General features: G+C 37.9%; 15 non-coding genes across 15 annotated transcripts; 6 read left to right on the plus strand and 9 right to left on the minus strand.

Annotated features, from left to right (window-relative positions):
- Positions 1–23: 23 nt before the first annotated feature.
- On the minus strand, positions 24–96 carry TRNAM-CAU (transfer RNA methionine (anticodon CAU)). The gene has a single exon. It is a non-coding gene; the product is annotated as a tRNA-Met (tRNA).
- Positions 97–738: 642 nt separating this feature from the next.
- On the minus strand, positions 739–811 carry TRNAM-CAU (transfer RNA methionine (anticodon CAU)). Its single transcript has one exon. It is a non-coding gene; the product is annotated as a tRNA-Met (tRNA).
- A 1,357-nt stretch (positions 812–2,168) lies between these two features.
- Positions 2,169–2,241, minus strand: TRNAM-CAU (transfer RNA methionine (anticodon CAU)). Its single transcript has one exon. It is a non-coding gene; the product is annotated as a tRNA-Met (tRNA).
- Positions 2,242–5,028: 2,787 nt separating this feature from the next.
- Positions 5,029–5,101, minus strand: TRNAM-CAU (transfer RNA methionine (anticodon CAU)). Its single transcript has one exon. It is a non-coding gene; the product is annotated as a tRNA-Met (tRNA).
- A 642-nt stretch (positions 5,102–5,743) lies between these two features.
- Positions 5,744–5,816, minus strand: TRNAM-CAU (transfer RNA methionine (anticodon CAU)). Its single transcript has one exon. It is a non-coding gene; the product is annotated as a tRNA-Met (tRNA).
- Positions 5,817–8,811: 2,995 nt separating this feature from the next.
- On the plus strand, positions 8,812–8,883 carry TRNAE-UUC (transfer RNA glutamic acid (anticodon UUC)). The gene has a single exon. It is a non-coding gene; the product is annotated as a tRNA-Glu (tRNA).
- Positions 8,884–9,352: 469 nt separating this feature from the next.
- Positions 9,353–9,425, minus strand: TRNAM-CAU (transfer RNA methionine (anticodon CAU)). Its single transcript has one exon. It is a non-coding gene; the product is annotated as a tRNA-Met (tRNA).
- A 1,377-nt stretch (positions 9,426–10,802) lies between these two features.
- Positions 10,803–10,875, minus strand: TRNAM-CAU (transfer RNA methionine (anticodon CAU)). Its single transcript has one exon. It is a non-coding gene; the product is annotated as a tRNA-Met (tRNA).
- Positions 10,876–11,525: 650 nt separating this feature from the next.
- On the minus strand, positions 11,526–11,598 carry TRNAM-CAU (transfer RNA methionine (anticodon CAU)). The gene has a single exon. It is a non-coding gene; the product is annotated as a tRNA-Met (tRNA).
- A 1,561-nt stretch (positions 11,599–13,159) lies between these two features.
- TRNAE-UUC (transfer RNA glutamic acid (anticodon UUC)) lies at positions 13,160–13,231 on the plus strand. The gene has a single exon. It is a non-coding gene; the product is annotated as a tRNA-Glu (tRNA).
- Positions 13,232–13,916: 685 nt separating this feature from the next.
- Positions 13,917–13,988, plus strand: TRNAE-UUC (transfer RNA glutamic acid (anticodon UUC)). The gene has a single exon. It is a non-coding gene; the product is annotated as a tRNA-Glu (tRNA).
- Positions 13,989–15,399: 1,411 nt separating this feature from the next.
- On the plus strand, positions 15,400–15,471 carry TRNAE-UUC (transfer RNA glutamic acid (anticodon UUC)). The gene has a single exon. It is a non-coding gene; the product is annotated as a tRNA-Glu (tRNA).
- Positions 15,472–16,124: 653 nt separating this feature from the next.
- Positions 16,125–16,196, plus strand: TRNAE-UUC (transfer RNA glutamic acid (anticodon UUC)). Its single transcript has one exon. It is a non-coding gene; the product is annotated as a tRNA-Glu (tRNA).
- A 469-nt stretch (positions 16,197–16,665) lies between these two features.
- Positions 16,666–16,738, minus strand: TRNAM-CAU (transfer RNA methionine (anticodon CAU)). Its single transcript has one exon. It is a non-coding gene; the product is annotated as a tRNA-Met (tRNA).
- Positions 16,739–16,849: 111 nt separating this feature from the next.
- Positions 16,850–16,921, plus strand: TRNAE-UUC (transfer RNA glutamic acid (anticodon UUC)). The gene has a single exon. It is a non-coding gene; the product is annotated as a tRNA-Glu (tRNA).
- Positions 16,922–17,138: the final 217 nt, after the last annotated feature.

Raw genomic sequence — 17,138 nt, forward strand, 5'->3', positions numbered from 1 at the left:
GAAGACAAAAACTCACTGAACAGTGCCTCGTGTGAGGATCGAACTCACGACCTTCAGATTATGAGACTGACACGCTTCCTACTGCGCTAACGAGGCAACCACCACATGTTTGTAGACAAGCTCAAAGCGGCAAAATGAAAAAAAATATATATGTTTTCTTTATTCCCACTTTTTCTTAGTCCATGACTCATTATACTTAATAGCTGCTCCCATATGGTCTAGCGGTTAGGATTCCTGGTTTTTACCCAGGTGGCCCGGGTTCGACTCCCGGTATGGGAAAAAACCTTTTACTAGTCTTGCACTTTCAAAGGTTGAGCGTTATAGGATAAAAGTGCCATAAATTCTAACTTATCTTTGTTTACCCATCCCTCTTCTTTTCACCAGATTATATTTGAGCTTGAAAACTCAAATAATTCCTATTGTTCCCTTCTCACTCCAAGTCAACAACCCCTTTATCCTGTCAGTTTGGCTCATTTTCCTTTTTTTAATGAACTAGTTTCGCCAATAAATAAGAAACCATCAGACTATTTCACCCAATCTGATTGGGACTTTGCTTTAATATTGTTTCTTTTTAGGCAAGATCCTATTTTAAATTTAAAGTTTAAATCTTTCCCATCTCTTCTACTCACTCAAAAATGACAAGGAAATCAACAACACTTTCCTCATATATTAAAAACGTTTCGGCAGAAAAACCCGATTTCCTGCATGAGTGGAGGAAGACAAAAACTCACTGAACAGTGCCTCGTGTGAGGATCGAACTCACGACCTTCAGATTATGAGACTGACACGCTTCCTACTGCGCTAACGAGGCAACCACCAGATGTTTGTAGACAAGCTCAAAGCGGCAAAATGAAAAAAAATATATATGTTTTCTTTATTCCCACTTTTTCTTAGTCCATGACTCATTATACTTAATAGCTGCTCCTATATGGTCTAGCGGTTAGGATTCCTGGTTTTTACCCAGGTGGCCCGGGTTCGACTCCCGGTATGGGAAAAAACCTTTTACTAGTCTTGCACTTTCAAAGGTTGAGCGTTATAGGATAAAAGTGCCATAAATTCTAACTTATCTTTGTTTACCCATCCCTCTTCTTTTCACCAGATTATATTTGAGCTTGAAAACTCAAATAATTCCTATTGTTCCCTTCTCACTCCAAGTCAACAACCCCTTTATCCTGTCAGTTTGGCTCATTTTCCTTTTTTTAATGAACTAGTTTCGCCAATAAATAAGAAACCATCAGACTATTTCACCCAATCTGATTGGGACTTTGCTTTAATATTGTTTCTTTTTAGGCAAGATCCTATTTTAAATTTAAAGTTTAAATCTTTCCCATCTCTTCTACTCACTCAAAAATGACAAGGAAATCAACAACACTTTCCTCATATATTAAAAACGTTTCGGCAGAAAAACCCGATTTCCTGCATGAGTGGAGGAAGACAAAAACTCACTGAACAGTGCCTCGTGTGAGGATCGAACTCACGACCTTCAGATTATGAGACTGACTTGCTTCCTACTGCGCTAACGAGGCAACCACCAGATGTTAGTAGACGAGCTCAAAGCGGCAAAATGAAAAAAAATATATATGTTTTCTTTATTCCCACTTTTTCTTAGTCCATGACTCATTATACTTAATAGCTGCTCCCATATGGTCTAGTGGTTAGGATTCCTGGTTTTTACCCAGGTGGCCCGGGTTCGACTCCCGGTATGGGAAAAAACCTTTTACTAGTCTTGCACTTTCAAAGGTTGAGCGTTATAGGATAAAAGTGCCATAAATTCTAACTTATCTTTGTTTACCCATCCCTCTTCTTTTCACCAGATTATATTTGAGCTTGAAAACTCAAATAATTCCTATTGTTCCCTTCTCACTCCAAGTCAACAACCCCTTTATCCTGTCAGTTTGGCTCATTTTCCTTTTTTTAATGAACTAGTTTCGCCAATAAATAAGAAACCATCAGACTATTTCACCCAATCTGATTGGGACTTTGCTTTAATATTGTTTCTTTTTAGGCAAGATCCTATTTTAAATTTAAAGTTTAAATCTTTCCCATCTCTTCTACTCACTCAAAAATGACAAGGAAATCAACAACACTTTCCTCATATATTAAAAACGTTTCGGCAGAAAAACCCGATTTCCTGCATGAGTGGAGGAAGACAAAAACTCACTGAACAGTGCCTCGTGTGAGGATCGAACTCACGACCTTCAGATTATGAGACTGACACGCTTCCTACTGCGCTAACGAGGCAACCACCAGATGTTTGTAGACAAGCTCAAAGCGGCAAAATGAAAAAAAATATATATGTTTTCTTTATTCCCACTTTTTCTTAGTCCATGACTCATTATACTTAATAGCTGCTCCTATATGGTCTAGCGGTTAGGATTCCTGGTTTTTACCCAGGTGGCCCGGGTTCGACTCCCGGTATGGGAAAAAACCTTTTACTAGTCTTGCACTTTCAAAGGTTAAGCGTTATAGGATAAAAGTGCCATAAATTCTAACTTATCTTTGTTTACCCATCCCTCTTCTTTTCACCAGATTATATTTGAGCTTGAAAACTCAAATAATTCCTATTGTTCCCTTCTCACTCCAAGTCAACAACCCCTTTATCCTGTCAGTTTGGCTCATTTTCCTTTTTTTAATGAACTAGTTTCGCCAATAAATAAGAAACCATCAGACTATTTCACCCAATCTGATTGGGACTTTGCTTTAATATTGTTTCTTTTTAGGCAAGATCCTATTTTAAATTTAAAGTTTAAATCTTTCCCATCTCTTCTACTCACTCAAAAATGACAAGGAAATCAACAACACTTTCCTCATATATTAAAAACGTTTCGGCAGAAAAACCAGATTTCCTGCATGAGTGGAGGAAGACAAAAACTCACTGAACAGTGCATCGTGTGAGGATCGAACTCACAACCTTCAGATTATGAGACTGACACGCTTCCTACTGCGCTAACGAGGCAACCACCAGATGTTTGTAGACAAGCTCAAAGCGGCAAAATGAAAAAAAATATATATGTTTTCTTTATTCCCACTTTTTCTTAGTCCATGACTCATTATACTTAATAGCTGCTCCTATATGGTCTAGCGGTTAGGATTCCTGGTTTTTACCCAGGTGGCCCGGGTTCGACTCCCGGTATGGGAAAAAACCTTTTACTAGTCTTGCACTTTCAAAGGTTGAGCGTTATAGGATAAAAGTGCCATAAATTCTAACTTATCTTTGTTTACCCATCCCTCTTCTTTTCACCAGATTATATTTGAGCTTGAAAACTCAAATAATTCCTATTGTTCCCTTCTCACTCCAAGTCAACAACCCCTTTATCCTGTCAGTTTGGCTCATTTTCCTTTTTTTAATGAACTAGTTTCGCCAATAAATAAGAAACCATCAGACTATTTCACCCAATCTGATTGGGACTTTGCTTTAATATTGTTTCTTTTTAGGCAAGATCCTATTTTGGATTTAAAGCTCAAATCATTCCCATCTCTTCTACTCACTCAAAAATGACAAGGAAATCAACAACACTTTCCTCATATATTAAAAACGTTTCGGCAGAAATACCCGATTTCCTGCATGAGTGGAGGAAGACAAAAACTCACTGAACAGTGCCTCGTGTGAGGATCGAACTCACGACCTTCAGATTATGAGACTGACTTGCTTCCTACTGCGCTAACGAGGCAACCACCAGATGTTAGTAGACGAGCTCAAAGCGGCAAAATGAAAAAAAATATATATGTTTTCTTTATTCCCACTTTTTCTTAGTCCATGACTCATTATACTTAATAGCTGCTCCCATATGGTCTAGCGGTTAGGATTCCTGGTTTTTACCCAGGTGGCCCGGGTTCGACTCCCGGTATGGGAAAAAACCTTTTACTAGTCTTGCACTTTCAAAGGTTGAGCGTTATAGGATAAAAGTGCCATAAATTCTAACTTATCTTTGTTTACCCATCCCTCTTCTTTTCACCAGATTATATTTGAGCTTGAAAACTCAAATAATTCCTATTGTTCCCTTCTCACTCCAAGTCAACAACCCCTTTATCCTGTCAGTTTGGCTCATTTTCCTTTTTTTAATGAACTAGTTTCGCCAATAAATAAGAAACCATCAGACTATTTCACCCAATCTGATTGGGACTTTGCTTTAATATTGTTTCTTTTTAGGCAAGATCCTATTTTAAATTTAAAGTTTAAATCTTTCCCATCTCTTCTACTCACTCAAAAATGACAAGGAAATCAACAACACTTTCCTCATATATTAAAAACGTTTCGGCAGAAAAACCCGATTTCCTGCATGAGTGGAGGAAGACAAAAACTCACTGAACAGTGCCTCGTGTGAGGATCGAACTCACGACCTTCAGATTATGAGACTGACTTGCTTCCTACTGCGCTAACGAGGCAACCACCAGATGTTAGTAGACGAGCTCAAAGCGGCAAAATGAAAAAAAATATATATGTTTTCTTTATTCCCACTTTTTCTTAGTCCATGACTCATTATACTTAATAGCTGCTCCCATATGGTCTAGCGGTTAGGATTCCTGTTTTTTACCCAGGTGGCCCGGGTTCGACTCCCGGTATGGGAAAAAACCTTTTACTAGTCTTGCACTTTCAAAGGTTGAGCGTTATAGGATAAAAGTGCCATAAATTCTAACTTATCTTTGTTTACCCATCCCTCTTCTTTTCACCAGATTATATTTGAGCTTGAAAACTCAAATAATTCCTATTGTTCCCTTCTCACTACAAGTCAACAACCCCTTTATCCTGTCAGTTTGGCTCATTTTCCTTTTTTTAATGAACTAGTTTCGCCAATAAATAAGAAACCATCAGACTATTTCACCCAATCTGATTGGGACTTTGCTTTAATATTGTTTCTTTTTAGGCAAGATCCTATTTTAAATTTAAAGTTTAAATCTTTCCCATCTCTTCTACTCACTCAAAAATGACAAGGAAATCAACAACACTTTCCTCATATATTAAAAACGTTTCGGCAGAAAAACCCGATTTCCTGCATGAGTGGAGGAAGACAAAAACTCACTGAACAGTGCCTCGTGTGAGGATCGAACTCACGACCTTCAGATTATGAGACTGACACGCTTCCTACTGCGCTAACGAGGCAACCACCAGATGTTTGTAGACAAGCTCAAAGCGGCAAAATGAAAAAAAATATATATGTTTTCTTTATTCCCACTTTTTCTTAGTCCATGACTCATTATACTTAATAGCTGCTCCTATATGGTCTAGCGGTTAGGATTCCTGGTTTTTACCCAGGTGGCCCGGGTTCGACTCCCGGTATGGGAAAAAACCTTTTACTAGTCTTGCACTTTCAAAGGTTAAGCGTTATAGGATAAAAGTGCCATAAATTCTAACTTATCTTTGTTTACCCATCCCTCTTCTTTTCACCAGATTATATTTGAGCTTGAAAACTCAAATAATTCCTATTGTTCCCTTCTCACTCCAAGTCAACAACCCCTTTATCCTGTCAGTTTGGCTCATTTTCCTTTTTTTAATGAACTAGTTTCGCCAATAAATAAGAAACCATCAGACTATTTCACCCAATCTGATTGGGACTTTGCTTTAATATTGTTTCTTTTTAGGCAAGATCCTATTTTAAATTTAAAGTTTAAATCTTTCCCATCTCTTCTACTCACTCAAAAATGACAAGGAAATCAACAACACTTTCCTCATATATTAAAAACGTTTCGGCAGAAAAACCAGATTTCCTGCATGAGTGGAGGAAGACAAAAACTCACTGAACAGTGCCTCGTGTGAGGATCGAACTCACAACCTTCAGATTATGAGACTGACACGCTTCCTACTGCGCTAACGAGGCAACCACCAGATGTTTGTAGACAAGCTCAAAGCGGCAAAATGAAAAAAAATATATATGTTTTCTTTATTCCCACTTTTTCTTAGTCCATGACTCATTATACTTAATAGCTGCTCCTATATGGTCTAGCGGTTAGGATTCCTGGTTTTTACCCAGGTGGCCCGGGTTCGACTCCCGGTATGGGAAAAAACCTTTTACTAGTCTTGCACTTTCAAAGGTTGAGCGTTATAGGATAAAAGTGCCATAAATTCTAACTTATCTTTGTTTACCCATCCCTCTTCTTTTCACCAGATTATATTTGAGCTTGAAAACTCAAATAATTCCTATTGTTCCCTTCTCACTCCAAGTCAACAACCCCTTTATCCTGTCAGTTTGGCTCATTTTCCTTTTTTTAATGAACTAGTTTCGCCAATAAATAAGAAACCATCAGACTATTTCACCCAATCTGATTGGGACTTTGCTTTAATATTGTTTCTTTTTAGGCAAGATCCTATTTTGGATTTAAAGCTCAAATCATTCCCATCTCTTCTACTCACTCAAAAATGACAAGGAAATCAACAACACTTTCCTCATATATTAAAAACGTTTCGGCAGAAATACCCGATTTCCTGCATGAATGGAGGAAGACAAAAACTCACTGAACAGTGCCTCGTGTGAGGATCGAACTCACGACCTTCAGATTATGAGACTGACACGCTTCCTACTGTGCTAACGAGGCAACCACCAGATGTTTGTAGACAAGCTCAAAGCGGCAAAATGAAAAAAAAATATATATATTTTCTTTATTACCACTTTTTCTTAGTCCATGACTCATTATACTTAATAACTGCTCCCAAATGGTCTAGCGATTAGGATTCCTGGTTTTCACCCAGGTGGCCTGGGTTCGACTCCCGGTATGGGAAAAAAAACTTTTACTAGTCTTGCACTTTCAAAGGTTGAGCGTTATAGGATAAAAGTGCTCTTTGTGGCCATAAATTCTAACTTATCTTTGTTTACCCATTCCTCCTCTTTTCACCAGATTATATTTGAGCTTGAAAACTCAAATAATTCCTATTGTTCCCTTCTCACTCCAAGTCAACAACCCCTTTATCCTGTCAGTTTGGCTCATTTTCCTTTTTTTAATGAACTAGTTTCGCCAATAAATAAGAAACCATCAGACTATTTCACCCAATCTGATTGGGACTTTGCTTTAATATTGTTTCTTTTTAGGCAAGATCCTATTTTAAATTTAAAGCTCAAATCATTCCCATCTCTTCTACTCACTCAAAAATGACAAGAAAATCAACAACACTTTCCTCATATATTAAAAACGTTTCGGCAGAAAAACCCGATTTCCTGCATGAGTGGAGGAAGACAAAAACTCACTGAACAGTGCCTCGTGTGAGGATCGAACTCACGACCTTCAGATTATGAGACTGACACGCTTCCTACTGTGCTAACGAGGCAACCACCAGATGTTTGTAGACAAGCTCAAAGCGGCAAAATGAAAAAAAATATATATGTTTTCTTTATTCCCACTTTTTCTTAGTCCATGACTCATTATACTTAATAGCTGCTCCTATATGGTCTAGCGGTTAGGATTCCTGGTTTTTACCCAGGTGGCCCGGGTTCGACTCCCGGTATGGGAAAAAACCTTTTACTAGTCTTGCACTTTCAAAGGTTGAGCGTTATAGGATAAAAGTGCCATAAATTCTAACTTATCTTTGTTTACCCATCCCTCTTCTTTTCACCAGATTATATTTGAGCTTGAAAACTCAAATAATTCCTATTGTTCCCTTCTCACTCCAAGTCAACAACCCCTTTATCCTGTCAGTTTGGCTCATTTTCCTTTTTTTAATGAACTAGTTTCGCCAATAAATAAGAAACCATCAGACTATTTCACCCAATCTGATTGGGACTTTGCTTTAATATTGTTTCTTTTTAGGCAAGATCCTATTTTGGATTTAAAGCTCAAATCATTCCCATCTCTTCTACTCACTCAAAAATGACAAGGAAATCAACAACACTTTCCTCATATATTAAAAACGTTTCGGCAGAAATACCCGATTTCCTGCATGAATGGAGGAAGACAAAAACTCACTGAACAGTGCCTCGTGTGAGGATCGAACTCACGACCTTCAGATTATGAGACTGACACGCTTCCTACTGTGCTAACGAGGCAACCACCAGATGTTTGTAGACAAGCTCAAAGCGGCAAAATGAAAAAAAAATATATATATTTTCTTTATTACCACTTTTTCTTAGTCCATGACTCATTATACTTAATAACTGCTCCCAAATGGTCTAGCGATTAGGATTCCTGGTTTTCACCCAGGTGGCCTGGGTTCGACTCCCGGTATGGGAAAAAAAACTTTTACTAGTCTTGCACTTTCAAAGGTTGAGCGTTATAGGATAAAAGTGCTCTTTGTGGCCATAAATTCTAACTTATCTTTGTTTACCCATTCCTCCTCTTTTCACCAGATTATATTTGAGCTTGAAAACTCAAATAATTCCTATTGTTCCCTTCTCACTCCAAGTCAACAACCCCTTTATCCTGTCAGTTTGGCTCATTTTCCTTTTTTTAATGAACTAGTTTCGCCAATAAATAAGAAACCATCAGACTATTTCACCCAATCTGATTGGGACTTTGCTTTAATATTGTTTCTTTTTAGGCAAGATCCTATTTTAAATTTAAAGCTCAAATCATTCCCATCTCTTCTACTCACTCAAAAATGACAAGAAAATCAACAACACTTTCCTCATATATTAAAAACGTTTCGGCAGAAATACCCAATTTCCTGCATGAATGGAGGAAGACAAAAACTCACTGAACAGTGCCTTGTGTGAGGATCGAACTCACGACCTTCAGATTATGAGTCTGACACGCTTCCTACTGCGCTAACGAGGAAACCACCAGATGTTTGTAGACAAGCTCAAAGCGGCAAAATGAAAAAAAATATATATATTTTCTTTATTCCCACTTTTTCTTAGTCCATGACTCATTATACTTAATAACTGCTCCCATATGGTCTAGCGTTTAGGATTCCTGGTTTTCACCCAGGTGGCCCGGGTTCGACTCCCGGTATGGGAAAAAACCTTTTACTAGTCTTGCACTTTCAAAGGTTGAGCGTTATAGGATAAAAGTGCTCTTTGTGGCCATAAATTCTAACTTATCTTTGTTTACCCATCCCTCTTCTTTTCACCAGATTATATTTGAGCTTGAAAACTCAAATAATTCCTATTGTTCCCTTCTCACTCCAAGTCAACAACCCCTTTATCCTGTCAGTTTGGCTCATTTTCCTTTTTTTAATGAACTAGTTTCGCCAATAAATAAGAAACCATCAGACTATTTCACCCAATCTGATTGGGACTTTGCTTTAATATTGTTTCTTTTTAGGCAAGATCCTATTTTAAATTTAAAGTTTAAATCTTTCCCATCTCTTCTACTCACTCAAAAATGACAAGGAAATCAACAACACTTTCCTCATATATTAAAAACGTTTCGGCAGAAAAACCCGATTTCCTGCATGAGTGGAGGAAGACAAAAACTCACTGAACAGTGCCTCGTGTGAGGATCGAACTCACGACCTTCAGATTATGAGACTGACACGCTTCCTACTGCGCTAACGAGGCAACCACCAGATGTTTGTAGACAAGCTCAAAGCGGCAAAATGAAAAAAAATATATATGTTTTCTTTATTCCCACTTTTTCTTAGTCCATGACTCATTATACTTAATAGCTGCTCCTATATTGTCTAGCGGTTAGGATTCCTGGTTTTTACCCAGGTGGCCCGGGTTCGACTCCCGGTATGGGAAAAAACCTTTTACTAGTCTTGCACTTTCAAAGGTTGAGCGTTATAGGATAAAAGTGCTCTTTGTGGCCATAAATTCTAACTTATCTTTGTTTACCCATCCCTCTTCTTTTCACCAGATTATATTTGAGCTTGAAAACTCAAATAATTCCTATTGTTCCCTTCTCACTCCAAGTCAACAACCCCTTTATCCTGTCAGTTTGGCTCATTTTCCTTTTTTTAATGAACTAGTTTCGCCAATAAATAAGAAACCATCAGACTATTTCACCCAATCTGATTGGGACTTTGCTTTAATATTGTTTATTTTTAGGCAAGATCCTATTTTGGATTTAAAGCTCAAATCATTCCCATCTCTTCTACTCACTCAAAAATGACAAGGAAATCAACAACACTTTCCTCATATATTAAAATCGTTTCGCCAGAAAAACCCGATTTCCTGCATGAATGGAGGAAGACAAAAACTCACTGAAGAGTGCCTCGTGTGAGGATCGAACTCACGACCTTCAGATTATGAGACTGACACGCTTTCTACTGCGCTAACGAGGCAACCACCAGATGTTTGTCGACAAGCTCAAAGCGGCAAAATGAAAAAAAATATATATATTTTCTTTATTCCCACTTTTTCTTAGTCCATGACTCATTATACTTAATAACCGCTCCCATATGGTCTAGCGTTTAGGATTCCTGGTTTTCACCCAGGTGGCCCGGGTTCGACTCCCAGTATGGGATAAATCCTTTTACTAGTCTTGCACTTTCAAAGGTTGAGCGTTATAGGATAAAAGTGCTCTTTGTGGCCATAAATTCTAACTTATCTTTGTTTACCCATTCCTCCTCTTTTCACCAGATCCTATTTGAGCTTGAAAACTCAAATAATTCCTATTGTTCCCTTCTCACTCCAAGTCAACAACCCCTTTATCCTGTCAGTTTGGCTCATTTTCCTTTTTTTAATGAACTAGTTTCGCCAATAAATAAGAAACCATCAGACTATTTCACCCAATCTGATTGGGACTTTGCTTTAATATTGTTTCTTTTTAGGCAAGATCCTATTTTGGATTTAAAGCTCAAATCATTCCCATCTCTTCTACTCACTCAAAAATGACAAGGAAATCAACAACACTTTCCTCATATATTAAAATCGTTTCGCCAGAAAAACCCGATTTCCTGCATGAATGGAGGAAGACAAAAACTCACTGAACAGTGCCTCGTGTGAGGATCGAACTCACGACCTTCAGATTATGAGACTGACACGCTTCCTACTGCGCTAACGAGGCAACCACCAGATATTTGTAGACAAGCTCAAAGCGGCAAAATGAAAAAAAAAATATATTTTCTTTATTCCCACTTTTTCTTAGTCCATGACTCATTATACTTAATAACTGCTCCCATATGGTCTAGCGTTTAGGATTCCTGGTTTTTACCCAGGTGGCCCGTGTTCGACTCCCGGTATGGGAAAAAACCTTTTACTAGTCTTGCACTTTCAAAGGTTGAGCGTTATAGGATAAAAGTGCTCTTTGTGGCCATAAATTCTAACTTATCTTTGTTTACCCATTCCTCCTCTTTTCACCAGATTATATTTGAGCTTGAAAACTCAAATAATTCCTATTGTTCCCTTCTCACTCCAAGTCAACAACCCCTTTATCCTGTCAGTTTGGCTCATTTTCCTTTTTTTAATGAACTAGTTTCGCCAATAAATAAGAAACCATCAGACTATTTCACCCAATCTGATTGGGACTTTGCTTTAATATTGTTTCTTTTTAGGCAAGATCCTATTTTGGATTTAAAGCTCAAATCATTCCCATCTCTTCTACTCACTCAAAAATGACAAGGAAATCAACAACACTTTCCTCATATATTAAAAACGTTTCGCCAGAAAAACCAGATTTCCTGCATGAATGGAGGAAGACAAAAACTCACTGAACAGTGCCTCGTGTGAGGGTCGAACTCACGACCTTCAGATTATGAGACTGACACGCTTCCTACTGCGCTAACGAGGCAACCACCAGATGTTTGTAGACAAGCTCAAAGCGGCAAAATGAAAAAAAATATATATATTTTCTTTATTCCCACTTTTTCTTAGTCCATGACTCATTATACTTAATAACTGCTCCCATATGGTCTAGCGTTTAGGATTCCTGGTTTTTACCCAGGTGGCCCGTGTTCGACTCCCGGTATGGGAAAAAACCTTTTACTAGTCTTGCACTTTCAAAGGTTGAGCGTTATAGGATAAAAGTGCTCTTTGTGGCCATAAATTCTAACTTATCTTTGTTTACCCATTCCTCCTCTTTTCACCAGATTATATTTGAGCTTGAAAACTCAAATAATTCCTATTGTTCCCTTCTCACTCCAAGTCAACAACCCCTTTATCCTGTCAGTTTGGCTCATTTTCCTTTTTTTAATGAACTAGTTTCGCCAATAAATAAGAAACCATCAGACTATTTCACCCAATCTGATTGGGACTTTGCTTTAATATTGTTTCTTTTTAGGCAAGATCCTATTTTGGATTTAAAGCTCAAATCATTCCCATCTCTTCTACTCACTCAAAAATGACAAGGAAATCAACAACACTTTCCTTATATATTAAAAACGTTTCGGCAGAAAAACCAGATTTCCTGCATGAATGGAGGAAGACAAAAACTCACTGAACAGTGCCTCGGGTGAGGATCAAACTCACGACCTTCAGATTATGAGACTGACACGCTTCCTACTGCGCTAGCGAGGCAACCACCAGATGTTTGTAGACAAGCTCAAAGCGGCAAAATTAAAAAAAATATATATATTTTCTTTATTCCCACTTTTTCTTAGTCCATGACTCATTATACTTAATAACTGCTCCCATATGGTCTAGCGTTTAGGATTCCTGGTTTTCACCCAGGTGGCTCGGGTTCGACTCCCGGTATGGGAAAAAACCTTTTACTAGTCTTGCACTTTCAAAGGTTGAGCGTTATAGGATAAAAGTGCTCTTTGTGGCCATAAATTCTAACTTATCTTTGTTTACCCATTCCTCCTCTTTTCACCAGATCCTATTTGAGCTTGAAAACTCAAATAATTCCTATTGTTCCCTTCTCACTCCAAGTCAACAACCCCTTTATCCTGTCAGTTTAGCTAATTTTCCTTTTTTTAATGAACTAGTTTCGCCAATAAATAAGAAACCATCTGACTATTTCATTAAATCTGATTGGGACTTTGCTTTAATATTGTTTCTTTTTAGGCAAGATCCTATTTTGGATTTAAAGCTCAAATCATTCCCATCTCTTCTGCTCACTCAAAAATGACAAGGAAATCAACAACACTTTCCTCATATATTAAAAACGTTTCGGCAGAAATACCCGATTTCCTGCATGAATGGAGGAAGACAAAAACTCACTGAAGAGTGCCTCGTGTGAGGATCGAACTCACGACCTTCAGATTATGAGACTGACACGCTTCCTACTGTGCTAACGAGGAAACCACCAGATGCTTGTAGACAAGCTCAATGCGGCAAAATGAAAAAAAATATATATATTTTCTTTATTCCCACTTTTTCTTAGTCCATGACTCATTATACTTAATAACTGCTCCCATATGGTCTAGCGGTTAGGATTCCTGGTTTTCACCCAGGTGGCCCGGGTTCGACTCCCGGTATGGGAAAAAACCTTTTACTAGTCTTGCACTTTCAAAGGTTGAGCGTTATAGGATAACAATTAAAAACAATTAAACAATTAACAATTAAAAACGCTCTTTGTGGCCATAAATTCTAACTTATCTTTGTTTACCCATTCCTCCTCTTTTCACCAGATTATATTTGAGCTTGAAAACTCAAATAATTCCTATTGTTCCCTTCTCACTCCAAATCAACAACCCCTTTATCCTGTCAGTTTGGCTCATTTTCCTTTTTTTAATGAACTAGTTTTGCCAATAAATAAGAAACCATCAGACTATTTCACCCAATCTGAATGGGACTTTGCTTTAATATTGTTTCTTTTTAGGCAAGATCCTATTTTGGATTTAAAGCTCAAATCATTCCCATCTCTTCTACTCACTCAAAAATGACAAGGAAATCAACAACACTTTCCTCATATATTAAAAACGTTTCGGCAGAAATACCCGATTTCCTGCATGAATGGAGGAAGACAAAAACTCACTGAACAGTGCCTCGTGTGAGGATCAAACTCACGACCTTCAGATTATGAGACTGACACGCTTCCTACTGCGCTAACGAGGCAACCACCAGATGTTTGTAGACAAGCTCAAATCGGCAAAATGAAAAAATATATATATATTTTCTTTATTCCCACTTTTTCTTAGTCCATGACTCTTTATACTTAATAACTGCTCCCATATGGTCTAGCGGTTAGGATTCCTGGTTTTCACCCAGGTGGCCCGGGTTCGACTCCCGGTATGGGAAAAAAACCTTTTACTAGTCTTGCACTTTCAAAGGTTGAGCGTTATAGGATAACAATTAAAAACAATTAAACAATTAACAATTAAAAACGCTCTTTGTGGCCATAAATTCTAACTTATCTTTGTTTACCCATTCCTCCTCTTTTCACCAGATTATATTTGAGCTTGAAAACTCAAATAATTCCTATTGTTCCCTTCTCACTCCAAATCAACAACCCCTTTATCCTGTCAGTTTGGCTCATTTTCCTTTTTTTAATGAACTAGTTTTGCCAATAAATAAGAAACCATCAGACTATTTCACCCAATCTGAATGGGACTTTGCTTTAATATTGTTTCTTTTTAGGCAAGATCCTATTTTGGATTTAAAGCTCAAATCATTCCCATCTCTTCTACTCACTCAAAAATGACAAGGAAATCAACAACACTTTCCTCATATATTAAAAACGTTTCGGCAGAAATACCCGATTTCCTGCATGAATGGAGGAAGACAAAAACTCACTGAACAGTGCCTCGTGTGAGGATCAAACTCGCGACCTTCAGATTATGAGACTGACACGCTTCCTACTGCGCTAACGAGGCAACCACCAGATGTTTGTAGACAAGCTCAAAGCGGCAAAATGAAAAAAAATATATATATTTTCTTTATTCCCACTTTTTCTTAGTCCATGACTCATTATACTTAAAAACTGCTCCCATATGGTCTAGCGGTTAGGATTCCTGGTTTTTACCCAGGTGGCCTGGGTTCGACTCCCGGTATGGGAAAAAACCTTTTACTAGTCTTGCACTTTCAAAGGTTGAGCGTTATAGGATAAAAGTGCTCTTTGTGGCCATAAATTCTAACGTATCTTTGTTTACCCATTCCTCCTCTTTTCACCAGATTATATTTGAGCTTGAAAACTCAAATAATTCCTATTGTTCCCTTCTCACTCCAAGTCAACAACCCCTTTATCCTGTCAGTTTGGCTCATTTTCCTTTTTTTAATGAACTAGTTTCGCCAATAAATAAGAAACCATCAGACTATTTCACCCAATCTGATTGGGACTTTGCTTTAATATTGTTTCTTTTTAGGCAAGATCCTATTTTGGATTTAAAGCTCAAATCATTCCCATCTCTTCTACTCACTCAAAAATGACAAGGAAATCAACAACACTTTCCTCATATATTAAAAACGTTTCGGCAGAAATACCCAATTTCCTGCATGAATGGAGGAAGACAAAAACTCACTGAACAGTGCCTCGTGTGAGGATCGAACTCACAACCTTCAGATTGTGAGACTGACACGCGTCCTACTGCGCTAACAAGGCAACCACCAGATGTTTGTAGACAAGCTCAAAGCGGCAAAATGAAAAAATATATATATATTTTCTTTATTCCCACTTTTTCTTAGTCCATGACTCATTATACTTAATAACTGCTCCCATATGGTCTAGCGGTTAGGATTCCTGGTTTTCACCCAGGTGGCCCGGGTTCGACTCCCGGTATGGGAAAAAACCTTTTACTAGTCTTGCACTTTCAAAGGTTGAGCGTTATAGGATAAAAGTGCTCTTTGTGGCCATAAATTCTAACTTATCTTTGTTTACCCATTCCTCCTCTTTTCACCAGATTATATTTGAGCTTGAAAACTCAAATAATTCCTATTGTTCCCTTCTCACTCCAAGTCAACAACCCCTTTATCCTGTCAGTTTGGCTCATTTTCCTTTTTTTAATGAACTAGTTTCGCCAATAAATAAGAAACCATCAGACTATTTCACCCAATCTGATTGGGACTTTGCTTTAATATTGTTTCTTTTTAGGCAAGATCCTATTTTGGATTTAAAGCTCAAATCATTCCCATCTCTTCTACTCACTCAAAAATGACAAGGAAATCAACAACACTTTCCTCATATATTAAAAACGTTTCGGCAGAAATACCCGATTTCCTGCATGAATGGAGGAAGACAAAAACTCACTGAACAGTGCCTCGTGTGAGGATCGAACTCACGACCTTCAGATTATGCAGCTGACACGCTTCCTACTGCGCTAACGAGGCAACCACCAGATGTTTGTAGACAAGCTCAAAGCGGCAAAATGAAAAAAAATATATATATTTTCTTTATTCCCACTTTTTCTTAGTCCATGACTCATTATACTTAAAAACTGCTCCCATATGGTCTAGCGGTTAGGATTCCTGGTTTTCACCCAGGTGGCCCGGGTTCGACTCCTGGTATGGGAAAAAACCTTTTACTAGTCTTGCACTTTCAAAGGTTGAGCGTTATAGGATAAAAGTGCTCTTTGTGGCCATAAATTCTAACTTATCTTTGTTTACCCATTCCTCCTCTTTTCACCAGATTATATTTGAGCTTGAAAACTCAAATAATTCCTATTGTTCCCTTCTCACTCCAAGTCAACAACCCCTTTATCCTGTCAGTTTGGCTCATTTTCCTTTTTTTAATGAACTAGTTTCGCCAATAAATAAGAAACCATCAGACTATTTCACCCAATCTGATTGGGACTTTGCTTTAATATTGTTTATTTTTAGGCAAGATCCTATTTTGGATTTAAAGCTCAAATCATTCCCATCTCTTCTACTCACTCAAAAATGACAAGGAAATCAACAACACTTTCCTCATATATTAAAAACGTTTCGGCAGAAATACCCAATTTCCTGCATGAATGGAGGAAGACAAAAACTCACTGAACAGTGCCTCGTGTGAGGATCGAACTCACGACCTTCAGATTATGAGACTGACACGCTTCCTACTGCGCTAACGAGGCAACCACCAGATGTTTGTAGACAAGCTCAAAGCGGCAAAATGAAAAAAAATATATATATTTTCTTTATTCCCACTTTTTCTTAGTCCATGACTCATTATACTTAATAACTGCTCCCGTATGGTCTAGCGGTTAGGATTCCTGGTTTTCACCCAGGTGGCCTGGGTTCGACTCCCGGTATGGGAAAAAACCTTTTACTAGTCTTGCACTTTCAAAGGTTGAGCGTTATAGGATAAAAGTGCTCTTTGTGGCCATAAATTCTAACTTATCTTTGTTTACCCATTCCTCCTCTTTTCACCAGATTATATTTGAGCTTGAAAACTCAAATAATTCCTATTGTTCCCTTCTCACTCCAAGTCAACAACCCCTTTATCCTGTCAGTTTGGCTAATTTTCCTTTTTTT

This window comes from Rhinoderma darwinii, chromosome 3 (assembly GCF_050947455.1).
Source record: "Rhinoderma darwinii isolate aRhiDar2 chromosome 3, aRhiDar2.hap1, whole genome shotgun sequence".
Lineage (NCBI taxonomy): Eukaryota > Metazoa > Chordata > Amphibia > Anura > Rhinodermatidae > Rhinoderma > Rhinoderma darwinii.